This window comes from Rousettus aegyptiacus, unplaced genomic scaffold (genome assembly GCF_014176215.1).
Source record: "Rousettus aegyptiacus isolate mRouAeg1 unplaced genomic scaffold, mRouAeg1.p scaffold_m13_p_5, whole genome shotgun sequence".
In the NCBI taxonomy this organism is placed as follows: Eukaryota; Metazoa; Chordata; class Mammalia; order Chiroptera; family Pteropodidae; genus Rousettus; species Rousettus aegyptiacus.
This window is the reverse complement of record NW_023416308.1, coordinates 69,241,211-69,252,052: the sequence shown is the minus strand read 5'-3', so window position 1 is coordinate 69,252,052 and position 10,842 is coordinate 69,241,211. Positions and strand designations below refer to the sequence as shown.

General features: G+C 40.0%; 3 pseudogenes; 2 read left to right on the top strand and 1 right to left on the bottom strand.

Moving 5' to 3' along the window:
• The first annotated feature begins 343 nt into the window (after nucleotides 1-343).
• On the top strand, nucleotides 344-1,552 carry LOC107518533 (annotated as a pseudogene).
• A 2,629-nt stretch (nucleotides 1,553-4,181) lies between these two features.
• LOC107518532 lies at nucleotides 4,182-8,865 on the top strand (annotated as a pseudogene).
• LOC118603471 lies at nucleotides 7,061-7,179 on the bottom strand (annotated as a pseudogene).
• Nucleotides 8,866-10,842: the final 1,977 nt, after the last annotated feature.

Here is a 10,842-nt window from a genome sequence, read left to right as displayed (position 1 = left end):
TTAGAGATGCAATGAAAACTAAAGAAATTTCTTTGGAAATATCAATAAAATTGATAAGCCTGTAGTCAAGTTAATTAAGAAAAAAGAGAGGACACATATTACTGATATCGCAAATGAAAGAGGAAACATCACTGCAGAGCCCATGGATATTAAAAGGATAATGAAGAAATACTGTGAACAACTCTATGCCTACAAATTTTATTACCTAGATAAAATGGATCAATTCCTTAAAAGATACAATCTGCTAAAATTCACACAAAAAGAAATAGGCAATATGAATAAGTCTATATGAAAGAAGTTGAATCGACAATTAATAAGCTTTCTAAACAAGAACTACAAGTCTGATATGAAGCATTAACCCTACATGATGTTGAATGATACAGGCGGGCCCAAATAGAATACAAGAGAGAAACAAAAAGTTTCTATCTAGAAAAGCTTTCGTTTATGGTTTTGACAAAGATGAAGGAAATCACTGAAGCCTACTTTGGTAACAGAAGACTGTTACCAATGCTGTTGTCACAGTATCGCCCTAGTTTAATGACTCTCAGCATAACTGGAGTCAATACTGGTCTCGACTAAGTATCATCAGTGAGACAACTGTTGTTGCTATTGCTTATGGCTTAGAGCTGAAAGAAATGAGTCAATCTTTTACTTAGGAGGTGGCACTTTTGATATGTTAATCCTCACTATTGAAGATGGAATATTTTAGGTTAAATCTGCAGCAGGAGATACCCACCTAGATGAAGAAGTCTTTGGCAATCGAATGGTCAACCATTTTATTGCAGAGTTCAAGGGCAAGCATATGAAGGACATCCGTGAGAACAAGAGGGCCGTGTACCACCTCTGTACTGCTTGTGAACATGTTACATGTGATCTTATCTCCAATACACAGGCCAGTGCTGAGATAGATTCACACTATAAAGGAATCAACTTCTATTCCTCTATTACCCTTGCCCAATTTGAAGAATTGAATGCTTACTTATCCCATGGCACATTGAAGCCTGTATTGAAAGTCCTTCAAGATGCCAAGCCAGACAAGTCTCAGATTCATGATACTGTCCTTGTGAGTAGTTTTATCTGTAACCCCACAAGTCAGAAACTTGCATAGGGCTTTTCAACAGAAAGGAATTGAATAAAAGCATTAACACTGATGAGGCTGTTGCTTATAGTATAGCTGTACAGGCAGCCAACCTATTTGGAGAGAAATCTGAAAACATTTAAGATTTGCTGCTCTTGGATGTTACTGCTTTTTCTCTTAGCATTGAAACTACTGGTGAAGTCATGACTGTCTTCATCAAGCACAATACTACCAACCCTGCCAAGCAGACACAGACCTTTACTCCCTACTCTTACTGATAAGTGCACCATAACCGAAGACTACACTCTACTTGGCAAGTTTGAACTCATGGGCACAACTCCTGCACTCTGTGATTCCCCTTAGATTGAAGTCACTTTTGATATTGATGCCAGTGGCATCCTCATTGTCTTTGCTGTGGATAAGAATACAGGAAAAGAGAATAAGCTTACGATGACTAATACAAGAATGATTTGATCAAGGAAGACAGTGAACATAGGGGCCATGCTCCTCCATCGGGCAGTTCCTCCTCTGGGTCGCCAATGAAAAGACTGATCAAGGCAATCTGAATGTGAATTTAGTTTTTGTTCCCCACAAAACATTGAAAGACTCAAATCTGTAGTAAATTCCATGATGGAGCCAGCCGGCTAAAGTCGAACAGCACCTGAGAGGGGGAGTGAGGATTAAAGAAAAAAGAGAGAAAGAGAGATAGAGTTGGGAGGGCCCCCAGTCAATACCAAAGCAGCCCTGAGTTTATTTAGCACAGCATACTTATACCCTACAGAGTGCATAAGAAGCAAAGACCTCTAAGTATGCAAGCAATGGCTGCTAATTACTCAGGAAACTTTGTAGCTATCTTATCATACTCTTTCCCATGACCCAAGAACATTCGGTTTATCTTCCCCCAAAGCCAGATGCACCTCCTCCCGAGTCAGCAGACTAAACAGCTTGTCAACTCTGCAAAACTCCCAGCTTTACTGGCAGTAAATCTTGCTTCAAAACGGCTCCCGACAATTCCGTGGCAGTTTTAAGGTGGAGCTGCTATGGCAAATAACTGTACACAAGGAAAAGAAATGACATTGTACTTTATAAACACTATATTATAAGTGGACAGTGCAATGTCTTAAAACTGTATTTAAAATTGGCACTCTTCCCCCCCTTTTCCAAAAAAAAGCCCACAATACAAACCACAAATTTGTACTGATTGTCTTTTGGTTTAAGGGTATAGGACAAAAGCAAGGAGGTGTGTTCTCCTGGGGCCTGAATGGTGTTAATTATGAGAGAAGGTGTTTGCATTTACAAGTCTTAACTAAGCACCATTACCATGTGGCAGTACTGACTTCAAGTTCTTTTATAAATGCATTCTATATGCTTTTTTATGATAAGTGAGCCCTCTAAAGTGTCAAACCCAGGCAAGAATCCATCTTTCCCAGCTGTTTTAGGTATTACTATTAAATCCATTTAACAGATGAGAAAACTGGAACTTTAGTTTATTTGTCAGCATAAAGTGTAGGAAATAGAAACTTCTCTAGAGAGTTCAAGCAGAAAAAAAAATTAATACACAAAGTATGAGTTCATAAAATGATAGGAAGTCAGGGCATGGAGACAGCTACTTTCTCTTTTACAATGGAAAAGAAGAAGTTACAGATCGATGAAGTTTTGGCTTTGTGCTGGAGACAGTGAGTATAGATGTGTAGATTTAATGTACAGGAGGTGAAGATGTTCCTATCCAAATGGCTTCTTTTAGTCAATGAAGTGAGGAAGCAGCTAAAGAGACCAAGAAAGTAAGGTAGGAGGTTTGAGAAGAGAGAAAAAGTGTGAAAAGCCATTACGGAAAGTGGATGATTGAGCATATTCAGAAAACCTAGTATAATCACCAGAGAGTATTTCAGGTTCACTTGAGATTATTAATCATTAATTTATAGGAAATCAACCTATCTAGTTATGTATGTACTCTTATTTGTATGATCTTTGTCAAGTTACATATCTGGTTTTCGGTTTCACATTCTAAAACTATGATGATCAAAAACCCTGATAATATTGCTTTGAGGAACCCTGTACCTATTTCCACCCTAGACAGGTCACACATAGAGTCCCGGACCCAATTCAAAATTGATCAGAGAATATCTCACTCTTGCAAAGTTTCTCTCTTTTCAGCACCTCTTGACATCCCTCCTCTAACTGAGACCACTTCATAGCTCCCAGCCCTGAGCTCCTGAGAAAAACATCTCTAACCAGAGTTACCACAGCTTGTTAGAGACCCAGCAGCCCCACTGCAGAGGCAAAGGTAAGTCTGGAGCACCCACCTGAGAAGTGAATCGGTGAAGAAGCTGAAAGAGGAAGCATCTTGAAGAAAGGACCAAGTCAGGGTTTTGTGAAGGGTTCTACTGCAGAGAGGAGGCACGGAGGGGAGAGCTATGCTCCTTGACAGGAAAGCGGGATGAAAGAAGACAAAGGAGGGAAAAAGGAGTAGAACTGGAGGTTAGGGTAAAATAGTGATGGTAATTGAACAGTTTGGGGGCTCGCGTGAGGTGGGAAGTCTTTTCCTGAGGCGGAAAGTCTCTTCCTAGGTGTTTCCATTCCATTACTTAATCTGCTACCCCTAGGTCAGTGGTCTTCAAAATCTTACACCTGAGGGTGTGAAATGGCTCTCCAAGAGTGCTCAGATCGGAATAGTGTTAACGAGATAAATGTCTACACCCTCAAACCTCATATGTACTCTTTCTTAAAACTGTTTGAAGAGGCTTATTTCCCATTCCATCTCTCACAATTATTTTTCTTATATTTTAAAAAGCAAGGAATAGTCTTTCCCTCCTCTCCTATTCCTTTTTCCTTTTCCTTTCTTTCTCTTGCCTTCCCTTCCTGAGCAATCCAGTCTTAAAGCATTTGGGTAAGGCAGAGCAAAGTTGACATCTGTGCTGGCAATGAAATGGGGCAGGGTGTAGATGGGGCACTGAGGTGGCCCACAGCAAGGGGTCAGAACCCAAGCAGTGAAGGGATACCAACCCATGGAAGCAGCCTGACTTGGGGCAGGAGAAAGTCCATTGTGGGGGAGGGAGGGGCTCACCTATGAGAGTCAGAGCCAGAGCAAGGTGAGAAATGGGGTATGACTTGTCAGAGCTCAAATAAGGTAAGGAGGCAGCCATGTGGGGGGAATGCCTAGCTTATGTTGGAGAGGTTTAGGAGGGCATTTATGTAGGAAAAGGGGTAGAAACAGAGATGAGAAACTGGCTTCATACAGGAAGATTGATTAAAAAATAAATATATTAAGGATCAAGAGCCAGGATTCTTACTTTCAGAGAAGAAATTACAAATACTAAAGGGGGATAGGAAAACTAAAACAAAATCACTATCTGGCAATTTTGATATAGCTTAAGGAAGTACCCACAGTGGACCAAGTGAATTCCCTAAAGGAAATTACCAAGAACATTGAACTGATCCAGCAGAGTATGATTGACAGCTGACAAAGCACTGTAAACTCCTACTCAGAAAATAAAACTCCTAACTAGACCTGGTGTGCTGCTAGAGAGTTGCTTTAGTAAATCCCAAAATGCATGGTTAAGGCCACATGATCCTCTAGAGACTTTATAAAACAATTAAGTCTTGTTCTTGTATTTCTTTTTTCAAAACTATTTCCTTTGGGCTCCACCATAAATATGTCATGTATGGTATGAAAGAAATACAAACCAACTATTAGAGCAATTGTATTGTACATTTTAATTTTGCAGTGAGTTTCTATAGAGTTTTTGGTCAAGACTTAGCTATTTGAAGAGCTTAGTACTAATAGTCTGAAACTCTGTGCTAAGATCCTCCCCACTTTTCTCCATCGGCAATCTCAACAGTTTCTTAGGTCTCTGAATTGCTTACACAGGTTGTTTAACCTTCACAATGATTGGTTGTTATTACAATGGGAGTTCCCAGACAAAAGGGAGATTGGTTAAAAGGAATTATACTATTTTAGGAAGACAAGTTTTATTTACGGTTATCAGAGGCATTTACAAGAAATAACCTAAATTAAATTTCACCTACATTCGGAGAATAAAAACTAGATTAAGTTTTGCTTGTGTGGATTAACTGATTATGTCTTCTTGGATAATTTTTTTTCTAATAAATTTTTTTATTTTAGGTTAATTGTAGATTTGCGTATAATTGTAAGAAAATCAGTAGTCATTTCAAGTATATAATTGGAAATAAAAAAGCTATATTTATTGAAGTAATTTCAAAAATTATAAAAATTTAAGATTGTTAGTTGTATATCTTCTAAATTTATGTTTAATATACTTCTTAATAATTTCTATTTCATTTTTCTTATAATAATATAATATAGAGAAAATGTCATTTTTTCCACAAAGCCCATAAAGCCTAATCTCCTTCTAGTTTACTACAGTTATTTGCCCAAGAAATAATATTATTTTCTCTATGGGTCATGATATTAAAAAGGTTGAGAAGTGCAGCCTAATCCATGAAGTAATGTATGTTCCATCTCTGCAGTTGCTTCCATGGTCCTTAAGACCCTGCATGGTTATACCACATGCCTCTACCTGCTCAGGGTCCATTTCCCTACATATGAAGCATATTTCACCTCCTCCTGAAGAGAACACAGCCTTTGGAATGTCTTCCCCTCCATTCTTTGGGCCAGCCCTTCCTAGACACTTTATGAGCATCAAGATTTCTGAGCTCCGGGCCCTGGGCAGCAAACTTCACAGCCATGACCACCAAATTCCAAGCTGTAGTAGTTGCTGAGGTGCATTACAGCTACTTCCTCACTACTACTACTAATTACATGTTCTAGAAGGGGACATCAGAAGCCTGTCTTGGCCAGGCTGGGGAAGGGAGTGAGGCAGGAAATGATAGAAGTCACCTGCTTTTCCTATTCGTCCAAGGCATAGGGGTCCCTAAGCTCCTGGTCCCTCTAGAAGCAGGGTCCTGCTGCTAGATCCCTAGACATTATGTACAGAAGATGTACATTTGGGAGCGAGTCGTCAGCATGTAGAAGGTAGTTGGAGCCATGAGATTGTAAGAAGTCACAAAGGGAAATATATAAAGTAAGGAGAGCAAAGGACCGAGGACAGGGCCCTGGGGGAGAAACGGTTAAGCTGTGGGTTGAGGAAAAGGAGCCAGTGAAGGAGGTTGAATGGGAGTAGACAGATACGTATAAGAGAGAGACTGTGGAAATGTGAGAGCCATGAGTAGTCCTGAAAATCAATGGTCCCAAAACTCGTAAAAAAAAGAGTAAGACTCTTACGCTGCCCCTCTCCTTAGTCCCACAGATGAGGTGTGCCTTTTCCCTGCCCGGGAGTGCGAGCCCCGCGTTCCTTTCTCTCCCCCTTGACTTAAGTCCCAGAGTTCTTTTTTGTCTCCCTCCTCATTACAGTGTCTCCCTTCCTTTCCAATGTGTCAGCACAAAGCCTTGGGGTCACCCTGCCTCAGTCACCTAGAGGGACCAGCAAATCTCTACAATTTTTCATGGCAGCCTCATCTCTCTACCTCTGCCTCCAGATGCTCATATTGGTTGCAGGTAGGAATCCTTATGTGGGTCTCTGATATGTAAGAGAGAGGAAAAAGAAAAAGGAAAGAAAGCTAGAAGGAAAAGTCTGACAAAAATACAAATGTTATGAGATCTTGGGAAAAGCAAAGAGGTTAACTTTATTCTGTTTACTAAGTGCCAGGCAGTATATTAGTATATTAGGCATTTTTATTTGTCTCTCCTGATCCAGGCCTGCTGGTGTGTGCATGCATGCAAAGATGGAGAGAAAGTAAAGGCGCTCCACATGGTAATAAAGAAGCATTAGTTCCTAGAGCCTCAAGATAATGTAGAATAAGATTAGCAAAAATTAGTTCGTATGCCCCATTTTTTCATCTCATGCTCATGGCTAACATTATTAATGATTCTTTTTTTTTTTTTTTTAGGCGAGGCAACTCTTGGTTGACCTCGCAGATTGCCAAGACCTTGTCAGCTTACAGTTCTTTATTTTTTATTTTTTATTCTTACAACACCTGGTCTTCCTAGGTGGGCTCCCATCCAAGTACTAACCAGGCCCAACCCTGCTTAGCTTCCAAAATCAGACGGGATCAGGCTCGTTCAGGGTGGCATGGCCATAGACCTATTAATGATTCTTAAACATCTTTACCACTGAGTTGCTTCAGATACTTTCTCAACACAATTATCCAACTATCCACTCCAGAGCCATCAGAGTTCCCCTTCTCCCTCCAAGACAAGGACAGAATCTGACCTGAAAGAGCTAGTATGTCGGTTCCTCACCTCCTGCAGCCAGATTTCTCAGGTTCCTCTCCACAGGGTGAATTAAGTGAAGAGCATAATGCCTCAAATTTAAAGAGACACTTCCTCTCACGATCTTGCTGACTCTGCACTTACTTATACCCTAAAAATGAGTGTCTCCTCAAAATTTGTGCCCTAAGTCCTTTGCTTGCCTCACCTTAACCAGGCCTACACCTCCTACTTCAAACATCTCCAGCATTCTTTTAGCTCTATGTGTATATTCAGGTCAGAAAAGAGACCCCCAAGATCCAGCAACTATCCCCTTTCAGACCTTGTCCCCCAAGACTTTGTTAGGATAGAAATAGACAATCATGTGTAGAATCAAATCCTTCCTGCCCAAATCCTACCCCCAGTCCTTACTGACTCCATCTCTGTTTCTTTTCAGGAGCATTCTGAGTTGAGAGACCCCATGAACCCTTGGTGGCCATGCTGGGTGTTGAAGCTTAGTTGCCCTGTCTCCTCTTGCCTGCTCAAAGTGTTAAAAATATGCGAATAAGCTGGTCCTGATCCCTGCCATCAGAGCTGGTACACCAATACAAGGATGGAAGAGACCAGCTTGAGGAAGCTATGTATTTCAGGAGGACAGAGCTTGTGAGAAATGTCATGTCTAAAGGGATTGTGGCTCTGAAAATTCTCATTGTATGACCCCCTGACAATGGGCAATTTCATGTGGGTTCCAACACGGGTCCTTGTACAATGATAGTATAATTGAGCTGAAAGTGGCAGTAATGGCTCACATTTCCCCCCTTGACAATTTACAAGAGTGAGTTTATTCTGGAATAGGCTTCTTCCTCTGATCTAATTTTTCTAGGAAATATAAAGAAATCATAGGAGAAAAGGAGATGGTCATTACTTCTCCTACTCACTTCATTCCTCCATATATCACAGCTTGGGGCTAAATAAAAGATAATAAAGAGAATCATACCAGGAGTCAAGAAATAGGCAGAGGCCATCGTGTTGAACTGTGTTGGACTCCTCTCTAGCCCAGGAGTCTAGGTCCCTATCCTTTATTGCCAAGATTTCTTCAGAGCCCTATTTATTCTGTACATTGGGGTCTAGTCAACAGAAATAACTCTTCAGAAGCAGAGGAGGGATATGTGTGCAGGAAAATGGGCATAAAACCTGACTTCTCTTTCTTCCTCTCCCCAGTTCTTGGCTCAAATCCTCGCTTCCATGTAGAAGCCACTAAGTACAAAAAAGTCCAATATACTGTGCAAGTCAGGGGGCTGGTTCCCCCAGCCAAAGTTCCAGTGGATAGACTCTGAGAGGAGAAATTCTAGCTGAATCTGAGACCTATACCCAGGACAAAGGTGGCTTGTTCCATGTAACAACATCACTGTTACTCAGGGAAACTTCTCAGAAGAATCTGATATGTTCAGTCTGGAACCCAGTACTGAATCAGGAGAAGGAAGAACAATTGTTCATAGGAGGTCGATTTTCTCCCTTGCCTCACTGTGTTCTTCCCAAAACGAGCTTTTATGCTCACACTTCATGGCAGTGGCTACTCTAACCAGCCACCTTGGGAGATCTGTCCCCATCAGTTATGCTCGATTATGCTCTCTTTCATCATACCCACACCAATCTTCCTGCCAGGATCCAATTTCTCTCTTCTTTTTCTACCTTCTCTTGTCCTTTTCTGACCAAATTTTCCAGTCTTCACCTACTTAACCTCTGCATGGTATGGAATTGGACCCCCTTGTCTTAGTTCATTTAAGCTGATATGACAAAATACCACAGACTAGATGGCTTAAAAATAACAAAAATTTATTTCTCACAATTCCTGGAGGCTAAAAGACTAAGATCGTGGTCCCAGCATAGTCAGATTCTCATGGAAGGCCTCTTTTAGACTGCAGATTACAAATGTCTCCTTCTGTCTTCACATGGTGGAAAGTACCAGGGTGCTCTGGGGTGGAGGCGTGGAAGGATTTTTTTTTTATAAGGATGGTAATCCCATTCCTAGTACCTTGCTGTTTTTATAACTTTGGTACAAAAATAAATAAATGCAGCTATATATTATATTGTACATTTATACTTAATGTCAATGTCACTAAGTATACAGTAAGTTTCATGAATATGGAAGGCACGATTTTTTTTTTTAACCATTTTAAACCACTGCATAATATAGTACAGGGAACAAAGAAAGCATTCAATAAACATTTGTCGATAAAAAGAGTTCGATAAAAAGAAAAATAAGAGTTTTGGGGGGGCCTGTCCACAGAGACACTAAACTTACTAAGGATAATAACAGAGCTCGGCCTGGAGAGTAGAATAGAAGACAGGGCCTTGTGCCATCAGTGAATAGGGAGAGTGACCATGCGATCAGACAGAAAGAGATGAAAGCTGGTGCTATGAAATGCAACAAAGCTCAAAAGAGAGTATTTTTATATGATCAAGGTTTAAGTTGTGATATAGGCTACTCGCCCCCCATTCATCCTCTCATTTGAATCAATCTCCCACTCTTCTCAATTCTCCCAACCCAAACTTTTTCTCTGGTCCCTCTAGAAATTTACTCCATTGAAAACAACTACCATGCCATCTATCATCTCTCCTCTCAATTTTCATCTACCTTCTTGACTTAATTAAAACCTAAATTTTTCCCTTAGGATCCAACTTTCCTGGCATTACATTCAATTCCCAGGGCCAATTCCAGCCCTTTCTGCTTTTCCAATCATGTAAATACTTTCTGTTTTTTTTTTTTAAGGTTTTGTCACAAATCAGTCACTTCTTTTCATTTATTTAAGACTTGAATTGTAGTCTGCCTCTTCACCCTAATACCCACCATCATCTTAGGTTACTTCAGGTCCAAGGAAACAGTTCATCTAACACACTAGCACCTCGGTTCTATGAATGGCACATTTCCACTATTATACATTTAGCCATGTGTTTATCCAACAAGTATTTATTGGGCGATTTTGTGGACCAGAACAATGCTTAACACTGAGAATGCCATAATGGCTAAGCTATACTCTCTATACTAATGAGACTTATACTCTAGTAGGTGGAGAAGGCTGTGAAAAAGAAAAAACCTTTGAAGGCTAGACCATGTCTGCCTTGTTCACCACAGTATCACTAAAACCTGTCATTGCATGTGACACCTAAGAGGAATTCAATACGTATTCTTTGAATGAATTAAACTCACAGTTATAATACAATGCATGGAATAAGCCCAAGATGTTATGAAAACATGAAGGAGAGATAGATTATGGAAAGGGGAAGAGAACAAATCAAGTGTAATTTTCAAAATGTTAAAAACATAATTTTTATAATGACACATAGAAATCAATCGCCATAATTTTAATTAACTCATAAGTGAGAGAAAGAGTAGGATAACAAACCAGTGAAAAAATGGAATCCTAAAACAAGACTGCTAAGTTAATGTCCTACAGAGCAGTAGAACTGTAATAAAGTTTTATTTCCCTAAGTCAGATGACCCTTAGATAAATTTATTACGTTTTAGTATGACGTTGAAAAGACATGGATTTTTTTG